Here is a 22796-nt window from a genome sequence, read left to right as displayed (position 1 = left end):
CTCATTGGTGAGATTAAGGGGCAAATTCACTAAGATGCGAAGTTGCGCCAGGCGCAACTTCGCCGCACTTCGCCACACTTCGCCAGGCGTAGTTTCGCCAGGGCTCCGCAAATTCACTAAAATCCGAAATTGCGCACAGGGGTAGCGTAAGGTTGTAAAGTTGCGCTAGCGTTGATTCGCTATATAAAGCGAAGTTGCGCTAGCGAAGGCTAATTTGCATACAGCGCGAAATTCAAATTTCAATGGAGGAACACGTATCTGCACTACAAATGCCTAGAAAACCTTCAAATCAGCAAATAAAATTTTTATTTTGCCCTACACATGTGCCCACTGTCTAGGTAAGTTGCCATGAGTCAGGAAATGTAGGGGGGAGGAAGGGGAGCCCCAAAAAATTTTCAATCTTTTTCAGCCTATCACCCATCATGTAGAAAACACGCCAGCGTTTTTTGGGACTTAGAAAAAAAATTTACTTTTTTTTAAACAATCCCTATCTACTCTATTGCGCTTCGCCAGGTCTGAGGTGGCGAAGGAAGTCTAGCGTAAAAGGTAGCGTTCAGTACACTGCGCAAGTTAGTGAATTTGCGTAGTTTCGTCGCTAGCGAAGATTCGCCTGGCGTAAGGTTGCGAAGTAACACTAGCGAAACTACGCCAGCGTTCGTTAGTGAATTTGCGCAGTAGCGAAAATGCCAAACGCTAGTGAATTAACGCTAGCGTTCGGCGCTTCGCGCCTTAGTGAATTTGCCTTTGGTGTAATTTCAATTTCCATTGGCAGAAAAATAGGTAAAATCTCTTGCAGCTGGAATAGAGTTTTGTAGATGAAGACACATTAGGAAAGGATTATAGTGGCTTTAAATACTCTTTTACTGTTTTATTTCTCTTTTCAAGATTCTTGCAGTTGGGGTCCCTGCATTAAACACATCACACTGCCCTTGCCGTTTAATTACAATGTGATATCTGCAAGAAAAAACTGCACAGTAATCTCCATATATCAGATGTAACAAAAATTATGATTATGGACCTCTGTGATGTGTGATCTAGTACCAGATTGTTAATGTAAATGACCCCTAATATGTAATTTATCATGTGATAAGTATAAACAACTGGAGACTTGAAGCTGCTTCATGAAATTTAAATTTTGGCAACCTCCTAAGAAGTTAGTTTTCAATGTGTGCTGGACACAGAAAACATCTGAGATGTTTGTGTAGTTCCATTTTAAATACCAAAATCAGCCTACTAGTATATGAAATAGTAAGTTCTGCAGTTATTGGGTTCAATGATGCAAGCAACCATATGGAATACGTTCACTTTAATGACAAGGGAAATTATAAGTTAATGGTCATGGACAACTTTCCTATATATTCATGTGTTATATACCCAAAACTCTCAGAACTGATTGTAACTTGTGTTGCCTTGGAAATTTGATGTTACATCTTAAAAATACAAAAAAAAAGATCTGTGCCTTTAAAAACATTTGCACTTCTGAGAAGTTCTCTGGTGCTATGGAATGCTGCACCATCATTGGTCTGACACTTAAATTGGTTTGTTCTGTCAACAAAAACCCCAATATGTATGGTTTTTCATCTTCAACATTACCCTTCTGGGTGGCTTCTCCATACTATGGAACATGATGGGCAGACATGTAATTTGGAGTAAACACATGACTTACAGAAGTTCATCACCTTTGAAAACCCCTAGAAGTATAATTTGTCCTTAGCGACTATGGCAATTTGATTGATTGGATGGTTGGCATGTGTTTTAGTGGTAAAATGACAGCAGTATAAAGCTCAGCATATTGGAAAACCCCTAGGTAAGTGTTTTCTTGCATTTAGCCATACCCTAAAGTGGGATCCCCAACCTTTTTTCCCCATTAGCCACATTCAAATATTAAGAGAATTGGGGAGCAACACAAGCATGAAAAAAGTACTATGGGGTGCCAAATAAGGGCTGTGATTGGAAATTTGGTAAACTCTATGTGGACTGGCAGCCTACAGTAGGCTCTGTTTGACAGTACACTTGGTTTGTATGCAACTAAAACTGGCTTGGAATTCAAAAATAAGCACCTGCTTTGAGTTCACTGGGAGCAACATCCAAGGGGCTGGTGAGAAACATGTTGCTCATGATCCACTGGTGGGGATCAATCCCTTAAAGAATACTGAAAACTGATTGGTCAGAAAAAATGGTGTATCAAATGGTGTATCACTGTAGAATGAAAATGGAAAAATGAAAAAAAATTCCACTGACAAATTTGCAGCAAAATCTGCAAGTTCGCTAATGGCAGACAAATTTGCCACTAAAATTCACCTAGCCACTAACATCAAAGTGCACAGTGCCATATTTTTATACCCTTAACTCCTCCCATCCCACCTGTGTGACATCTCATTAGTGCGGTTTATACAATTAACTCTTTAAGTTCATTCAAATCCAATGTAAATGAGTTGCATCATGTTATACATGTGTTACAAATAACCATACATATCTTCATTTAATAAAAAACATTTTTTACTCACTGCCCCTGGTTGCGTTTACTTTAGTTCAACTATTTGGAATATACCACCTCCCATGTATAAAAGGGCTATCATGATACATCATCTGTGAAGGAAAAAGGGTGATTATATAAATTATTAAATAGTGTATAAATATCTAAAACCTACGAAAACCACATATATTACAAAAAACATGTCAGATTAAAATCTTCATTGAGGCCTTTAGGCGAAAGTGTTTTCAAACGCCAAATCCAATATGCTTCTCTCCTCAATAAAGATTTTTTAAAATCAACACCTGCATTTTTATACATAACTTCTAAAATCTGCCATCTTATTTGGGAGACATTATGTTTCGCATTATAGAAATGTCTGGCCAGTAGAGTTTCTCGTTTGTATTTCTCTTTACTTTTTTTATCTTTAGTGTCAGTTCACTCATCCGGTTTATAATTTCTAATCACGCTTTTGTGTTCGTTCAAACGTATTTTAACCGCTCTAGAGGTTTGGCCCACGTAACCTAGGCCGCATGGGCATTTTAACAAATAGACTACCCCTTCCGTATTACATGTTGCCATATGTTTTAATCGGATTCCATATCCTTGGCAGATGGCAGATTTAGAAGTTATGTATAAAAATGCAGGTGTTGATTTTAAAAAATCTTTATTGAGGAGAGAAGCATATTGGATTTGGCGTTTGAAAACACTTTCGCCTAAAGGCCTCAATGAAGATTTTAATCTGACATGTTTTTTGTAATATATGTGGTTTTCGTAGGTTTTAGATATTTATACACTATTTAATAATTTATATAATCACCCTTTTTCCTTCACAGATGATGTATCATGATAGCCCTTTTATACATGGGAGGTGGTATATTCCAAATAGTTGAACTAAAGTAAACGCAACCAGGGGCAGTGAGTAAAAAATGTTTTTTATTAAATGAAGATATGTATGGTTATTTGTAACACATGTATAACATGATGCAACTCATTTACATTGGATTTGAATGAACTTAAAGAGTTAATTGTATAAACGGCACTAATGAGATGTCACACAGGTGGGATGGGAGGAGTTAAGGGTATAAAAATATGGCACTGTGCACTTTGTGAATTTATCCTGAAGAAGGGAGGCTGTGTTCCCCCCGAAACGTTGATTGTTGGTGGCATTAATAAAAGGGGCACAATCCCCGACTGCAACATTGGTGTGTGCGGACCGTTTTTTGAAATTGCACAGCAGTAAGGAGACCGGGCTTGGTCAACGGAGGACCAGCACCACCACGCAGAAAAGTGGAAGGAGGTGTGCGGTAATACAATATTTCATTGCACTAGATTCAGCCAAGTACATTAACCAGCACCCTACCCATCATGTCTTTTGTGGACATAAGCCAAACCACCACAAAGTGTGCAGTACCCTTCGGTTATACAGAGGAGGAAAGGAAGAAAATCCTAAGCACTGTTCAAAAGGTACCAGTGTTAACCCCCAAAGAACCGGAGAAAAACCTGCTAAAGAACTACACATATGTGAGTAAAAAGGAATTAAGCCTTACCCTGCATTTAAGTACGTTGGCTGAATATGTAAAAGTGTCTAGGATCCCGAGAGGATTACGCATACATCTGGAGCCCATACTCTGTAAAGAGAATAAAGATTTTCAAGAGAAGTGGCACCAAATATTGGACAGATGTAGCCTTGATTTGATGACCCTGATGATAGAAGCATTACAAGTGGAAATACAAGAAACCACACAGGAGGTGCATAAGGCAGCGATGGAGTTAAAAAATATACTCACGAAGGAGAAGGTAAAGGAGGCGTTTGATGAAACCAAGCAGGAGCTGGACAAACTCCATGAAATCATCCTCCAGAAGAAATTAAAGAAATTTAAACGTGACACGCTGGATTATGAACGAGGCCAAGTTTACACATGGGCGCAGCAAAGAAGTGGAGAACGCCGAGGCCCAAACAGCAGACACTTCCGCACACGTGATCGGCGCACAAAGATGACGTCAGTGGAGGAACGCGAAGGACATCGCAGAGGGAGCGCTTCAACTACCGGATCGCAAGAGTCATCGTTCGAAATGCCGGCAAGACAAGTCACCGCATCCCCGTCCACTCCTTTTTTGTCGGTAACAGGCGAACGAGGAGAGGACTCAGGAGAGGTGGGAGGCGATATGGCGACAACACGCAGGATTACACAGTCGAGAGGGGAAGGATCGCAGGCCACTGCACAAGGGAACAAGATGAACTCACGCAGAGGGAGGAGGTAAAAGATCTCGTTATAAATCTGTCATCCAGGACTTTAACCCCACAGGAATTGACTGTTTTAAATAAAGGGTTAGGATTTGTGCCCACGGCTAGGGGTGACCCCTTCACTGTACAGGTGGAACTTTTTAAGTTTATTAGAACCCTCAAATTAAAAATGTTATTTATGGATAAAACCAGGGGAATTTTACCCCATAACAAAACTGAGGTTCTATGTAATAAACTTAAAAATCGTAGCACCTACAATCCAAATATTGTCAATTCCTCCATAGAAACGTTTGCAAATGTGGTTTATAGAGATGTGGAAAATAATTTAAATGCTTGTATAACACCTAAAAGAAATAATTTAACGTTACAAGAAAGGAAAGCATTAGAAAATTTGCAGAGTGATACAAGTTTGGTAATTAAAAAAGCCGATAAGGGAGGAAGTATAGTACTAATGGATACAGAGAATTACGTAAAGGAGGTCAAACGCCAATTAGAAAATGCTAATCATTACCATAAATTACAAAGTGATCCTACTAATAGATTAATGACGGATATTAAGGTATTTCTAAATGATGCATGCATGATGGGGAGTATCACACCTGAGATTGAAGGTTTGCTTAAAAAGGATAATCCAAGAATACCGGTCTTCTATATACTACCGAAGGTGCATAAAACATTTATAAATCCCCCTGGGAGACCGATAGTCTCAGGTGTGGACTCCCTATTACAACCATTAGCAATTTATGTAGACACATATCTACAAGAAATTATACCTAAGCTTGATACCTGCCTTAAAGACACAACACATTTCCTGAATACAATAAAAGAGTTAAAAATTGATAACCAGTCACCCATACTCTGTACAATCAATGTAAAAGATCTTTATACTTCGATTAAGCATGAGGAAGGCATTGAATGTTGCAGAGATTATCTGGTGAAAGAAAAGTTACCTATGCACGAGGTTAATTTTTTATGCAGTTGCCTGGAATTCGTGCTGAAGCGAAATTATTTTCGCTTTGACACGGAATTCTATTTACAGCTGCAAGGCACGAGTATGGGTGCTAACATGGCCCCTGCATATGCAAACATATATATGCATTGGTTTGAGCACAAATACATCCTGGAACATCCTGAGTATGGGAAATTTATAGGGATGTGGCGACGGTTTGTGGACGACATGTTTATAGTTTGGACTGGCACTGAAGACCAGTTAGAAAACTTTTTTATATATATCAACAGTGTACATGACACAATAAAATTCACAATGAGTAAAGGTCCACAAACCGTCAATTTTTTGGATGTACAAGTAACATTAAAGGATGGTGATTTTGTCACAGACGTATATAGAAAGCCAACAGATAGGAACAATCTATTAAGGAAAGACAGCTTTCATCCAGCAGGGGTCAGCAAAGGTTTACCAAAAAGCCAATTTATCAGGGCTAAAAGAATCACCTCAACAGATGAGTTATACGAAAAACAAGCACAAGTGATTGTAAAACAATTTTGTGAAAGAGGTTATAATAGAGGTGAACTTAATCAGGTTAAAAATGAGGTAATGGGGATAGAAAGAGAAAACTTGTTAACAAAGAAAGACTTGAAAAAGAAGGAACAGGAGTGTGTATGTGTCACTACGTTTGGTCCACATTCTAATTTGATAAAAAGAAGCATATTGCAACATTGGCATATACTACAAAAGGATCAAGTATATGGCAAATTATTCATTAAAAAACCACTTTTCAGTTACAAAAGGGGAAGAAGTGTGGCGGATGGAATAGTAAAATCAGACTTTAATCCAAAGAAAACAAAAGGTGTGATGTTTAACAAAAGGGGTACCCTTCCATGTCATGATTGTGGCCACTGCAGTGGCATCATTAAAGGTGATAAATGTACCCATCCGAGCCAAGGATATGGAATCCGATTAAAACATATGGCAACATGTAATACGGAAGGGGTAGTCTATTTGTTAAAATGCCCATGCGGCCTAGGTTACGTGGGCCAAACCTCTAGAGCGGTTAAAATACGTTTGAACGAACACAAAAGCGTGATTAGAAATTATAAACCGGATGAGTGAACTGACACTAAAGATAAAAAAAGTAAAGAGAAATACAAACGAGAAACTCTACTGGCCAGACATTTCTATAATGCGAAACATAATGTCTCCCAAATAAGATGGCAGATTTTAGAAGTTATGTATAAAAATGCAGGTGTTGATTTTAAAAAATCTTTATTGAGGAGAGAAGCATATTGGATTTGGCGTTTGAAAACACTTTCGCCTAAAGGCCTCAATGAAGATTTTAATCTGACATGTTTTTTGTAATATATGTGGTTTTCGTAGGTTTTAGATATTTATACACTATTTAATAATTTATATAATCACCCTTTTTCCTTCACAGATGATGTATCATGATAGCCCTTTTATACATGGGAGGTGGTATATTCCAAATAGTTGAACTAAAGTAAACGCAACCAGGGGCAGTGAGTAAAAAATGTTTTTTATTAAATGAAGATATGTATGGTTATTTGTAACACATGTATAACATGATGCAACTCATTTACATTGGATTTGAATGAACTTAAAGAGTTAATTGTATAAACGACACTAATGAGATGTCACACAGGTGGGATGGGAGGAGTTAAGGGTATAAAAATATGGCACTGTGCACTTTGTGAATTTATCCTGAAGAAGGGAGGCTGTGTTCCCCCCGAAACGTTGATTGTTGGTGGCATTAATAAAAGGGGCACAATCCCCGACTGCAACATTGGTGTGTGCGGACCGTTTTTTGAAATTGCACAGCTGTGAACAAGAATAGTCATTAGCTTTCTACCAGATGTGGGGATGGTCCCTAAAATATTTAATATGTGGTAACATGAAGTAACAATCAGACTGGGGGCCGAGATATATGCAAATTCAATTCACAAGCAATTACAGTGCTTTTTAAACCAAAATTGCACATTGACTTCCATGAGGATGAGAGAATTGTTCATGAGAAATTGTGGGGCATTCTGTCCAGTCTGAAAGCATAAATAACAACGTCACAGGTAAACCAGAATTGTCTCAGGTCCAAATTTAGAAAGAATTTATTACACTTCACATACATAAGTATTTAACATACGCACACCCTTGATCTTTAACATATTTGGAATCTTGTATTGAATTACAGAAGAAAAGAAAACAAAGGAGATTTTCTTTTATACTTACTATACATTACAATTACCAGTTGGATATATATATATATATATATATATATATATATATATATATATATATATATATATATATATATATATATATATATATATATACTGTATTGTTATATCAGAGTAGAAAGAAATCAACTTTACTATAAAAATTAACAAACATAATGTGTTTAAATTCAGTATAAATTCTGCTCTAAATTAACATTTACGACACTGACAAACATCAATTCTCGAAATAGAGTAGAGGTGTGTAGGTTAAGTGAGTTACGTTGCATATAGAGGGGGAGGTTTTATGATTTTATCAAAAAAATTATGATTTCAGATATATATTTATATGTCTCAGCGTAAATGAATTTGATTATATGCTTAAACATACACAGTGAGTAAAAAAGTTGCCCATTTCTCTGAGCCATACACTGAATTAATATTTGATTATTGTCAAGAATCTTTCTTTCTTTTCTTTCTTCTGTCATTGCATATTGAAGATTTTCTTAAGACTTTCTATAGCTTGCTCTTCTGTTATTTCTTGCCAGATATCTGGTATTTCAGCTGGTTTAGCCTTATACACTTGTGCAAATTCTTTATTAAACTCCTTTAGAATGAATTTCCAGTAGTCAGATGCATCAATGCTTGGGTCAGGCTGAATGGCCCAGTCTGGGTAATACGTGCAGTAATCTCTGTATGGATGATATTTATCTTTTGTATCTGAATTCCTGAAATGTGCATTGCTTACTACACTGGTGGAACATATTTCATGTACCAGAATCTTTGTTTCACTGTTCCTGTATCGTCCTAAACCCTGGGGTCGGTGTATAGTTGCAAAGTATTTCTTGTGGTTGCTTGCCCCGGCCTCACAGGGCACCTTACAGAATGGGCACTGCTTCCCGCACCCAATCACCTTTTTAAATAATTCATCTTCTGGTTTAATTGTCAGTTTGCAAAGCACAGATTCATCGTCCTTGTGTTTTATCTCTGACTTTAATTCTTCTTCTGTGTCGTTAAGAGATTTACATATATTGCTAGCAAATTCTTTAATAGGTACTGTAGTTTGGAAAACAATTGCCTTGATTTCATCCTGGTTGAGAGCCAATTCTTCCTCTAACTTTGTGCAAAACTTTCCTAGAAAATCGCTCACACTTCCACATGCTAGAATTTCTGGGTCTGTGAGAACTTCTCTTATTCTTTGAAAGGCATCAGAAGCTATTTGAAGCTGCAGAGAATGAAAATTTCCATATGTATTAGCAATGTATTTCTGTATCCAGGTTTTTGCACATTGTTCATAATTTTGTGAATATTCTATGTAGACTTGGACATTTTTTTCTTGTATTAAGTAACTGAGCAGTGTATACTGGAAGAATGTTCTGTCTTTCAACGCTTGGGAATCACACTTGGATAGAACATCATCTACTATTTTTATTCCAAGGATTCTTTTAATTTGATCAGCCACAGCTGGCTTGATGCAGGATTCACAGAAACGTTTAGCTCTATTAAAGCTCTCGTCTTTTTCTTGAAATGTGTTTATGAATGTGGCTAAATATGCAGGTTTTAAAGCTGTGAGACGGTGATGTGGGTCATTTTTTTTAAAAAACTTATCGTGCATATACTGGAAATGTTCTACAACACTTCAGAAAGCACAGAGTTTTATATCCAGTTCTATCTCTGCGTGTAACTGCAAGCCCTTCCCATCATTCTGTTCACACATATTATTGATTATTTTCAGCAGTTCCCGGCAATAAGCATCATTATAATCAGCATCTTGTCTGATCTGTTTTTTAACATACTTAGAACATTCATCTAACACAGAATTAAAAAAAATATCATCTTTAGCAGTTACTTTAGGAGCTCCGAAACCTTGTATAAATTTAACTGCATACACAGCAAATGCTCGCCAGCTATTTTTCTCAACTCTCTCAGATTTTGGAAGGCTTTTAATTTTTTTTAACTTTTGATTGACAGATGAGCCTCTGTTTTTCATGTCTTCTGTGATAATATACAACATGTTTTCCGCAATATCATATGTCTTTAATGGAGTAATATGCAACTCTGATATGGTGTTGGTCCACATCATCTCAAACGCATGATTTAGTTCCATTTCAGTAAGTTGCTGCTGATTTTTTCTACAATCTTCCCGAAGGTTGCTGACATTTGTTTCAATAATTTTTATATAGCTGTCCTTTAAACACTGTATCTTGTGTTTCTCTTTCTGTATAACTATAGCCTCTTCTGCCGTGCTGATTGCTATCATTTCATGCTTTCTTTTGTGGTGCTTTACGCTGTTAAAAAAATCTTCTCTGTATCTTTCTATGAAAGGTACAAGCTCAGTTTCTTTTTTAAAATAGCCTTCAAGTGCTGATTTCATGTTTTCTTCCTCTCTGGAGAGAATATAGTAAGCCTCTTTGATACAGTCTTTGCTCTTTGTTCTACTGTATTCATCGACTGATTTTTGATCACCGTTTCTGTTCTAGTCAACCATTCAAGCATTTTCTTATCAAATGTCCACTCCAGCTCAGAATATTTCTTGGCCAGCTGGTTGTAGGCTTTGGCTACTAGACTGTTTCGAAAACTAAATATGAAGTTCTCATGCTTTACAGCATTCCACAAGCTTGATATCCAGGTAATATATTCTGATATTTTAACAGCTTTGCCTTTTTGCATAATTTCAATTAGGTGTTTTTTAAGTTCATGAATGCTATTGCTATAGCCAGTATTTACTGGAGCCATTGGTGGGACTCCATGCCATAAACCAGGAATGTACCAATTGTGTCTCTCTAGATCATATTCCATGATGTCAGAAAATTTTGTTACTGTATATTTTCTTTCCATATTTGCTGCAATTCCAGTCATTTCATTTAGCTGTTCTAGAAGTCTTTGTCTGTCTCTCCTGTTCATTTCATGAGCTGAGACGTCAGTCACGTTCTGATGGACAAACTGGCAGTGGGGCATTTTACCAACTTCTTTCATCCTAAGAAAGGCATGGACAACAATCTGTAATGTTTCTTTCATTTCAGTGGTGTTTTCCATGGCCATATTAAATATAGTAATATCACTCAGCCCCACTACTAATGTAGCCAACTCATTGTCATGTTCATAACTGTCATCCAAAGAAGCCAACTCAGGAGCTTTCAAACCTTCAGTATCAATGACCAGAATAAACTCACATCCCAGTTCCCACTGAAAGTTTTCTACCACTTTAATAAGTGACATGAAGGCTCCTCGAGTGCATCGGCCATTGGCCACAGGGAACTGTAACCCAAACATAGCATTTAATAACGTGGATTTCCCAGTGCTCTGTACTCCAAGAACTGTAATTGTTCTTATTTTGCATTTATTGCCAGTTTTTTTGTCCAACTGTGCAAGAACATCTGTTATCCACCGCAGAGAGATATTTGAGGCATCTCCATCAATTAGTTCCAGTGTAAATCCAACTAACAAAAGATCAGCTGCAATGCCTGGTAGTTCTCTGCATTTGCTCTTATTAATATCTTTATTAGCGAAATTTTCAGCCTCATAAAACTGACTCAGCTCTCTTAAGAAATGTTCAACTCCCAGAGAACTGTCTGACATCTTCTTGTCCAGTGCGGAGAGGATTTCTTTGCTGGCAGTATTACATTTCTGTTTATACTCAGCTTGCAAATCTGAGCGTTTTTTTCTAGCAGTTAAATCAAGGTAAATCCTAATCCATTTTAAAAAATACTGCTTTTGTACAGTGTTTTTGTCCTTTAATGCTTTGATAAAACTCTCCATCCCCAACGGAACCTCACAATCATATTGTTGTTGGCGTATCTTGGCACACTTCTGGATTAGTTTGGATTTGTAGTGTTCTGAACTATTATTACCTTGTCTTTTCATTTGACATATTTCTTTTTCTAATTTGGCCAATTCTTTCACAGTCTCCCCTTGCAGTTTCATAGTTTCCCTTTTGTATTCAACCACATCCACTATCTCATCTGTAATCTCTTTGGCTTTTGCAGCCTGACATTCCTTCTTATTCTCATCTATACGGATTCCTAGTGTAGGTGCAATGCTTGCCATTTCCTCTATACTGTGATAATTTAAATTGTTTTGCATCAGGTTTCTAAGAGTTGACTGAATCATTTTAACAAATGCAAATTAAGTGTTTCCTTTATTAAACACTAAGACGGTTGTCTTATTTTACATTGAAGTAAAAGTCTTTAGAATGTGTTGTCCTCATTATAATTAAGACAAAGTGTGTGTTTACATTTTTATACTTCATCAATAATTCATACTGATTTGCATTGATAGTTTGGGTGAATATAAAGACTGCTGATGACATTTGTGTTAAAAATTCAAATTGCTTTATGTTATTTTCAAGGTTTCCACGTAAATTTGTAACTGCAATAGGTTCAGAGAAAATATCTGAGCTCCTGCTACCAGCAGGAAAATACCAAGTTATTTCTACTAATCCATCAGACACTGTCCTAGTGGTTGTAGCCAGGAATAGGGAACGAAGGATGCCTTCAAGGCAGCTCTATATACCAGGCAGATAACAACTCAGACACAGCCTCCTCCTAGGCTAAACACACGTCCTCCAGCTGATTGGTAAGTACACTCTAGCAATTCCTTTTCAATGAAGTTGCCAGATATGGAGTGTGTGATGTCATCTGCTCCTCCCTTTGATGATGTGCTGTGTGATGTCATCTGCTCCTCCTGTATCATGGCTGCTGAAGTCTGGAGGGAAAGTTATTTGAAAAGAGAGAGGATTCCTGCAGAGAAGCAGAATTTCAAAGAGAACTTTTATATAAGAGACTGCACAGAACTCTACCGAAAGTCACATACAGGTGGTAATCTGGTGCAGGCAGGGAATCTGTGGGTGTGTGTGTAGGCTGTGTATTTTTTAGTGAATTACACTGACATCTTAATGTAACATGGAGGCTCTGAGGGCAGAGAGCTGCAAATTATCTTTCTAGCCCAAAACAAATCTGCTTTCCATCTATACTTTTTGTATATTTGTGCAATAAATTTGCTGTACAAGCGATTGTATTGTTTTTCTTAATGCTAAAATAGTTGTATCCATGTGCTCTCTGCCTCCCAGGATGATCTCATTTATGTTCTGCCTGGTAGGATGGTGTTGTCACTATGAGCTGCCTGGTAGGATGGTTTTCATATGAGCTGCCTGATAGGATGCTGTTGTCACTATGAGCTGCCTGGTAGGATGGTTTTCCTATGAGCTGCCTGATAGGATGCTGTTATCACTATGAGCTGCCTGGTAGGATGGTGTTGTCACTATGAGCTGCCTGATAGGATGTTGTTGTCACTATGAGCTGCCTGATAGGATTTTGTTGTCACTATGAGCTGCCTGGTAGGATGGTTTTCATATGAGCAGCCTGATAGGATGCTGTTGTCACTATGAGCTGCCTGGTAGGATGTTTTTCCAATGAGCTGCCTGGTAGGATGTTTTTTCCAATGAACTGCCTGATAGGATTTTGTTGTCACTATGAGCTGCCTGGTAGGATGGCTTTCATATGAGCTGCCTGATAGGATGCTGTTGTCACTATGAGCTGCCTGGTAGGATGGTTTTCATATGAGCTGCCTGAAAGGATGTTGTTGTCACTATGAGCTGCCTGGTAGGATGTTTTTCCAATGAGCTGCCTGGTAGGATGTTTTTTCCAATGAACTGCCTGGTAGGTCGGTGTTGTCTTTATGAACTACTTAGTAGGGTTGTTTTCTTATGAGCTGCCTGGTAGGATGTTGTAGTCACTATGAACTGCCTGGTAGGATGGTTTTCCTATGAGTTACCTGGTAGGATGGTTTTCCTATGAGCTGCCTGATAGGATGTTGTTGTCCCTATGAGCTGCCTGATACTATGATTCTCTTATGAGCTGCCTGGTAGGATGTGTTGTCACTATAAGCTACCTGGTAGGATGCTGTTGTCACTTTGAGCTGCCTGGTAGGATGGGTTTCCTATGAGCTGCCTGGTAGGATAGTGTTGTCACTTTGAGCTGCCTGGTAGGATGGTTTTCCTTTGAGCTGTCTGATAGGATGTTGTTGTTGTCACTATGAGCTACCTGGTAGGATGGTTTTCCTATGAGCTGTCTGGTAGGATGGTGTTGTCTCAATGAGCTGCCCGGTAAGATGGTCTTCTTATGAGATGCCTGGTAGGATGGTGTTTATATGAGCTGCCTAGTGGGATGACACCATTTCTATGTGCTGCCATGTAGTATTGTGTTCCTATGACCTGTGTGTGGGATGGTGCCATCTTTATATACTGCCTGGTAGGATGGTGTTCCTGTGTGCTACCTGGTAGGATGGTGTTCTAATAAACTTCATGGTGGGATGGTGTCAATAGGAACACATCTCACCCTCTATATTTAACTGATACTGTGTTGTCCATGCTGCAATCATATCAGTAATCACTGAACACTGCATCAGGACCATAAGTAGGCCTCCAGTGTTCATGCTCCTACTTTGAAATTATTACATAGACCTTGGGGCCAAAGTAATGCAGCTAAATGTGGCAGTTCCCAAATCCACCACACACCTCTGTAGTGTGGCTCCAGGTACATGGGAAACATTTACTTTTAGGAAGTGTGATGCATGCACATCTGTAGGGGGCACATGGACAATTTAATGTTTAGATTGTAAGCTCTGTTGGGCAGGGCCAACTTTACTACTTATATCAGTTGTTGTCTTCTTGTATGTTCATTGTGTACACTTATCTAATTTATTATACAGTACTATGTAATATGTTGGTGCTATTCAGTCCTAATAAATCACTTTTCATTTTTTATAACTCTAAGGTCTTATATGTGAAGCTACCTCTTAATATTGGCTTGTTTATTAGCTTAGTACTATATTGTCACTGTTTCTTAGAAGCTACATCAGCACTGCAATCATTGTCACTTTATAGATACATGTTAATAATAATAATTCTGGCAAAGTTTAAAGCATGCAATTAACTGTGGTCCAGCAACGCCAAGGTCATATTCTTCAGGGGATTATGACACATTCCTATAAAATCCCATATAAACTTTAGGGTTTTCTTTTTTTGTAGATTCAAAAGCCCCTATGCCACCCCAAGCCCAGTGGTACCAAAAAGTCAGCATGGGAAAAGAGAAGCAGATGCTGAGCAGTTTCTTCTGTCACACTGGGCTTGAGTTGGCGCAATACTTGGAGCAATACTTCAATAGGCAGATTACAAATAAAAATACTCCTGGGGACTACAGATTGCACTGCCTCCAGCACAGCGTGACTTACAGAATCAAACAGGATCCTAAACTGTATCAGAGTGTCATTTTTTTTTGCCGGTAAATTTGTAATACCGGCCCCGGCCTTGGCAGGTGTTTTACCGGCTAGGCCGGTAAAATACCGGCCGGGTGGCAACCCTACATACAGGCAACACAATTACATACAGTTGTTACAAGATGTTGATGCCGGCGCCCATTTTTCCGTGAATTTTCGCGGGTGTTTCGCGAATTTATTCGCTGGCGGCGAATTGCGCAAATTCGCCGTGAATTCGCGCCTGGCGAATAAATTCGCCCATCACTATTCAGTATGTAAGTGGTGGTTCACCTTTAAATTGCAATGTTGCAGAATGGACAATTCTCAGCAACTTTTCAATTGGCCTTCATTTTTACTTTTTTATAGTTTTTTAATTATTTGCCTTCTTCTTCTTCTTCCCAACTTTCATATGGAGGTCACCGACCCCATCTAAAAAACAAATGCTCTGTCAAAAGCTACACATGTATTGTTTTAATTATTTGCCTTCTTCTACTTCTTCCCAACTTTCACATGGAGGTCGCTGACCCCATCTAAAAAACAAATGCTCTGTCAAAGGCTACACATTTATTGTTTTTGCTTTTTATTACTCATTTTTCTATTCAGGTCTCTCCTATTCATATTCCAGTCTCTTATTCAAAATCTGCACGGTTGTACTGCTGAGGTAATGCAGAGATTGGATAATCTTTACTGCTAAAGTAATACCAAAATGTAAAGTGTTTTAAAGTAATTAAGAAGGATGCACCAAATCCAGGATTCGGTTCGGGATTCAGCCAGGATTCGGCCTTTTTCAGCAGGATTCAGATTCAGCCAAATCCTTTTGCCCGGCCGAACCAAATCTGAATCCTAATTTGCATATGCAAATTAGGGGCAGGGAGGGAAATTCCGTGACTTTTTGTCACAAAACAAGGAAGTAAAAAATGTTTTCCTCTTCCCACCCCTAATTTCCATATACAAATTAGGATTTGGTTCAATATTCGGCCAAATCTTTTGCGAAGGATTCAGGGGTTCGGCTAAATCCAAAAAAGTGGATTCGGTGCATTATATATATAATTTACTGTTACCCTGCACTATTAAAACTGACCTGTTTGCTTTGGTAATACAGTAGAACCCCCATTTTACATCCCTTGATTTTAAGTTTCCCCACCTTTTACACAGGATATACAGTAGATAATAGATAAGTACTACTATAGTTTATATAAACAAGCTGCTGTGTAGCCATGGGGGCAGCCATTCAAGCACAGGACACACAGTAGATAACAGATAAGTACTACTATAGTTTATATAAACAAGCTGCTGTGTAGCCATGGAGGCAGCCATTGAAGCACAGGATACACAGTAGATAACAGATAAGTACTACTATAGTTTATATAAACAAGCTGCTGTGTAGCCATGGGGGCAGCCATTCAAGCACAGGATACACAGTAGATAACAGATAAGTACTACTATAGGTTATATAAACAAGCTGCTGTGTAGCCATGGGGGCAGCCATTCAAGCACAGGATACACAGTAGATAACAGATAAGTACTACTACAGTTTATATAAACAAGCTGCTGTGTAGCCATGGGGGCAGCCATTCAAGCACAGGATACACAGTAGATAATAGATAAGTACTACTATAGTTTATATAAACAAACTTCTGTGTAGCCATGGGGGCAGCCATTCAAGCACAGTATACACAGTAGATAATAGATAAGTACTACTATAGTCTATATAAACAAACAAGCTGCTGTGTAGGCATGGGGGGGGTCATTCAAGCTGTAAAATAGGAGAAAATGAAAGGGTTACATATCACAAATCAGCCTAGGCCCCAGCAGAACTTACTAAGGTCCCTATCATATTCACGTGGTCAAAAGGTAAATTTCATCAGGAGCCAATTAACCTGCATGTTTTTTTAGTGTGGGAGGAAACCCACCAACGTACCCAAACTCATTGAAGAGAGTTCCCTGCCTGAGTCTAGGTCCCCTGTGCTGTAAGTCAGCAATAACCAATGAGTCAGGCTGGCAAAGCATAGATCATATAATATTCTAGATATGTTAAGTGGGCTTAGTCAAATGTATGTTTTAGGGCAGTCTGGAGGGAAACAAAAATAAATGCCAAATCTTAATGCAGCACCAAAAATGAATTTGACTTGTTTTGCATTAAAAAATATTATGTGAAAAATATTGGTAGAGTATAATGCAGTGATTTTGTGTGGGACTGGCCAGTTGCGTAACTAGTGTGCAATGGGCCCCCACTCAAAAGAATCTTCAGAGGGGCCGGCTCACTCCGATTCCCATCCTCCCAGCCACTTCCTGTTTGCCTCTGCCCAGCCCATGCCCCACCTCTGCCCCACCCATGCCCTGCACCGACTCTGCTCAACTTGTGTCCTGGAGAGCAGCTGGAGAGGAGGGTTTTTTATTAGCTATAGAGGAAGCAGACCGCACAGTTCTGTTTCCTGGTCCCCTGTTACTGCACGGTCTGCTTCCTCTATAGTTACACCACTGGGGCTGGAACTAGGGGTATTCTCATAATTATGTCTGGCTGGCAAATACAGCAGTGTATTATGTGCTAAAGGGGAAACCTGACTTAATGTCGGATATGAAAGGAGAGCTTGAACAAAATGAGTTTAACAGCTGTCGGTGAATAAGATTTAGCCAAACCTGGATCATTTAGTCTCCATAGTCCCATCAGTAGAGAAGTAACAGGTTTCTGTTGAAAGGGTTAGTGTGGAGTTATATTCCGCCTTCTTTGATCCAACTCAGGGCAGAGCAGTCCCGGGCCTAGGGTGGCAAAATTTCAGGGGCGGCATGCTCCCCAGCGAACTGGCACATGCACATGCACACGCTCGTACAGGGGGTGGGGAACACGTGAAAGCAAGCAGGAGCTAGGACCTGGCAGCATAGGGGTGCAAATAAGTTAAATCTGGCCTTGGGCTCCATTATAGACTTGAAGGAGCTACACACTGTCAATGTTAAATGTTTTTCCTCCAAGAATATAGACTGTTTTTACTCCAAAAAAAAGGTTAAAGGGAAAATGTGCCCTTGTTTATAAGCAGATTTATATTCACTTTAGAAAAAAATAACAAATGAGAGTGATATCTGTACAATACTAGTGATTGACGAATTTGTCTCATTTCTCTTCACCATGAATTTGTCCAAAAATTTGCGAATTGTTACCAGCGTCAAATGGTCGTTATTCGGAAGAAGCGTCAACAATAGCGATGGCGTCGAAAAAACGTTGACACCAGCAAATTCACGAATTTATTAGTTAGTACAGTATTTATATATGAAACAACTGCAGTATTAGATAGTGATTGGCGAATTTATTCACCAGACGCGAATTTGCGGCTAATTTGCATGTCTGGCCTGGCGGGGGCCCATTAAGGGTCGGGGCCCACCGGGTTTTTTTTTTCCGACACTTCTTTATACTATGACCAGAGGTAACAAGTTAGGGACCACCGTATGGGGTTTACCTTGATGTGGTATGGTGGCTTATCAATTTTATGATCATAACTTTGTAACAAAAACCCCTGTTTCATAAACACACACACTTGCATTTATACTGAATTATTTGTGAAACAGGGGACCCGGGGAAGTGCATTGAAAAATAGCACTTCCCTTATACTTATATATATATATGAACACACATAACTCCTGGCTGGAGTCGAGCCAAGGGCCCCACTAACCCACAAGTGCCAAGCACATTATAAATCAAGCAGAGTTCTGGATGTCCAAACTCTGAAGTCAGCAACATCAGGTTTAGGTTTTATGAGGTTCAACAAGGTAAAAAAATAAAGAAAATTACAACAGACCAATTACACCACCAAAAATGTTCATCATCCAGCATGGAAAAATTTTTGGAAAAGTTTTAAATAATCTTAGTGTGTTAAGCTATAGATTTCTGTATTCCAGCCAATTAGGGAACACTGGATTGGGAGACCAAGCCTGAAGATTATTAAGGGTACGTTTTGGTGAGACTGCCTATAAGCACTATTATATTTTACCCATTGTGTGGATAAAAATCCATTAAGTACAGAAGTGACCAAGGGCACCCCAGGAGCAGCGCTAGTGATGCCTCCCTTCTGCCACCACTGGATTTCCCACTTTCATGTCTGAGCAGGTTTAGGGGAGGACTGCATCACTACTGCACTAGAAGAGATGAATTTCCATTAAAAACATTTTTTGGTTCTTCGCCTGAGGCAAGGTCCTCACCAACCACACTCAGACCTGGATTAAGACTAAACGGGGCCCTAGGCAAGGTAGTGTTTTGGAGCCCCAAACAACACTGAACCCCAACCTCAAAAGAGCCAGGAAGAGAGAAATACCACCCACAAATACCATGTCCATTTTACAAAAACACTCCCTTTTCCATGTTTGGAATGGCAGCATCAGAAGCATAAAGTGCACCAGAAGAAAGACATAGTGCCCCCCCCCCCACCATTTCATTACATATTGTGGTCCAATATTGTATGGAAGATTCTACCCCCCCCAAAACTTTTCAGAAAAAATGTCTGCATATGACTGCATGCTGCAATATGGTATCAAGGGTTAAATAAAGTTGGCAGCTATAGTCCAACAACATTTTAGGCGGTTGAAAGGAACAGTTCAGTGTAAAAATATACACTGGGTAAATAGATAGTCTGTGCAAAATAAAAAATGTTTCTAATATAGTTAGTTAGCCAAAAATGTAATGTATAAAGGCTGGAGTGACTGGATGTGTAACATAATAACCAGAACACTACTTCCTGCTTTTCTCTAACTCTGACTTAGTCAGTGACTATAAGGGGGGCCACATGGGACATAACTGTTCAGTGAGTTTCCAATTGATCCTCAGCATTCAGCTCAGATTCAAAAGCAACAGGTATGACCCATGTGCTCCCGAAAGTGACTGATTGGTTACTGCCTGGTAACCAATCAGTGGAAACCTGCTGAAAAGCAGGAAGTAGTGTTCTGGCTATGATGTTGCACACCCAGCCACTCCAGCCTTTATACATTACATTTTTGGCTAACTAACTATATTAGAAATATTTTTATTTTGTACAGGCTATCTATTTACCCAGTTTTTATTTTCACACTGAACAATTCCTTTAATGTTAAATATTATGAATCCTTGGAGAAGCAATAAGGAAAATACGAGTAAAATAAGGAAAATATGAGTACCTCAATAATTAACAGAGTCTTTGATCACCAGGCACCTTCACAATGGAAGATTCTTTGTGGCTCTCAGATGGAGCTATCTTAATGATCTGGAGGGAGCCGTAGGAATGTACAGCTGTAGCGGGAAGATAGTTCTGATAAGATTATGTAGGGGCCCCTAAGGGTTAATCTGCCCTGCAGCTTTAAGGCCCCACCTTTTTCTTAGAGTGATCTGCCAGGAGAGAATGACACTCCCCTGCTACACTGCTATATACTGTAGTGAGTGTAGGGAGTGGCCACTTCCTCTTTGGCCTGTGGATGGTGATCCAGCTGGGTGAGCTCAGGGGAGACTGGGTACAACTAGGCCCAGAAAGGCCCATGTGCTTTGGAGAAGAAGTCGGGGACCAGGAAACCCCGTGAATGAGGAACAGATATACTAGGGCAGACTTGTCATAGTCTCTCTAGGAGAGAAAGGCAGATAGGATAGAGAGAAAGAGCAGCTGAAGCTCCAACAAGGATTTGCAGTAAGGGAGGAGCTTCCCAGAGGCTCTGTGTGTTGCCTCCAGTCAGGGACCTCAGTGAAGAGGGACTGTAGGGTAGAAGCTGCTTCCTGACAACTTCCAGGAGGGAATGTGTGTGAATTCTGCAAATGCCTAATGGAGACCCTTCCTCTGTGAGAAATGCCTAATGCCTGCAGCTCTGTGTGAGTAAAGTGCTATTGCCTCAGCTCCTGTGTGACTACTAAACCTGTGGTCACTTGCCTCGTGCATAGTTAATAAACCGTTTCTGTTTTACTGCAAGAACCTCCTGGCGCCCATCTTTTGTTGTATGCACAGTAGCCTGGGGGGGATGTAGTTGCACTACACCATAGAGGGAACACTTCCACATGGCGAAGGCCCTGACCCTGTTGTGTGAGTCACAGTGTAACCCATGCTTCTACTGCTAGCTGGACAGTTTAACTATTTGTGTGCTATGCAGCCCAAATAGGTGTTACAATTAATTTGGTCTTAATGATAACCTCTTCCCACAGATAAAATGGATACCTTCATAAAGTAAGTATTGTCAGCAGAATGGAGAGAACAGTTGATCCACACAGTTGGAGACAACCGACCTTAGAGGCAAAACAACAGAATCTATTATGAGAAATGGAATGCAGATGGTATGCAGAGAGAGAGCGAGACAGTGGGCCGGTAGGGACGCCCACCTCATTGATGCTTCCTCCCTGGCTGCCGGTTCCTCTATGGGGCGTGCGATGCGCACTTCCTTGGTTTATGCGCAAGCGACACTGGCATGATGACGTCATCACGCAGGGGCGCGAAGTTTAAAGATATTTAAAGGGACCTTGTGTATTTTTTCATTGCCCATTGTTTGGTTCCATTTGTAAGTTCCTGGGTGCTATTCCTGTTATAGTCTGTTCTTTGATTCCTGTTTTCACCCCTGCCTGCCTGACTTTCTCCTGACTTCTGTGATCCTGACCATGGCCTTTTATTTGACTATCCTACACTCCGTTATCCGACCTGTGCCTGTTTGTCTACTCTGATTGATTTTCCGGTTTTGACCCTTGCCTATCTGACTCCGCTCTTATTCTGCCCACACCGACCTGGCCTGTTTGACTACGTTTTAATCGAACCCTTGAACTGTGACCTTTTCCCCAAAAGACTTTGTTTAATGATTGTGCCCCTCTGCTCGTCCAGAACCCTTGCTTGGCTCCTATCCTTATAAGACCTGGCGGCATCCAATTAGCCGAGGGCTCCTCCCGAGGTGAAAGACAGCTGTTAAAGGCAGAAACAAGAGCCAAGACCAGGGAGCCTAGCATTGGTTCTGGATTCTGGGTGCCAATTCGTGACAATAACAGTGTGAAAATTGGTGCAGGAATAACTCACACACTGAGCAGGAAGAAGGAATACAGCAACCTTTGCTAAGGATCACCGTCCAGGAAACTGAGCCAACCAGGATCATAATCAAGGACACACTGGGTCAAGCATGAAGATCCGTCCAACTGAGCAGAGGTACCCAGGGAGAAGAATCAAAACCAAATGCAGACCGAAGATGAGAACCAAAGAAATCCAGCAATGTTCAAACGCTGAAGTTACTTCCTGGATATGCTAAGTATAACTGCACATGCGTGTCGCTTAAAAAGGCAGAGAAGGTAACCACAGGCTCTGGAATGGAGCTGCAGAACCTTACACTCTATCACTATTAACTACCAATAACCACTGAGCCACTTTATAGATCACATAGTAGGGTTGCCACCTGTTCAGTTTTGACCTGAACAGTCCAGTTTTTTGAAGGGCTGCCTGGGTCATAACTGCCTGCCCAGTTTTCCATATTAGGAAAACCGGACAGGATTTGATGCTGCTATCAGCCAATCACCACACGTCATAGTCCCATCCCTGATGTCACAACCAACCTCCAGCACACCACAGCTCCGCTCTGTTATGTCACATCCCTGCTTGGAGTCAGATCGGGCAAAAGGTGGCAACCCTATGAGGAGGATTTTCATGATTATAAATCCTTAGACAT

The 22796-nt window shown here is 39.8% G+C and overlaps 1 protein-coding gene across 11 annotated transcripts in view; it reads right to left on the bottom strand.

Moving 5' to 3' along the window:
- Positions 1-22796, bottom strand: part of LOC108705602 — a 411717-nt gene that overhangs the window by 331796 nt on the left and 57125 nt on the right. The gene's annotated exons all lie outside the window — the stretch shown is intronic.

The sequence above is a fragment of the Xenopus laevis genome, chromosome 9_10L, assembly GCF_017654675.1.
Source record: "Xenopus laevis strain J_2021 chromosome 9_10L, Xenopus_laevis_v10.1, whole genome shotgun sequence".
Taxonomy (NCBI): Eukaryota; Metazoa; Chordata; class Amphibia; order Anura; family Pipidae; genus Xenopus; species Xenopus laevis.
Note: the sequence above shows the minus strand (reverse complement) of the source record. Positions and strands in the feature narration are given on the sequence as shown.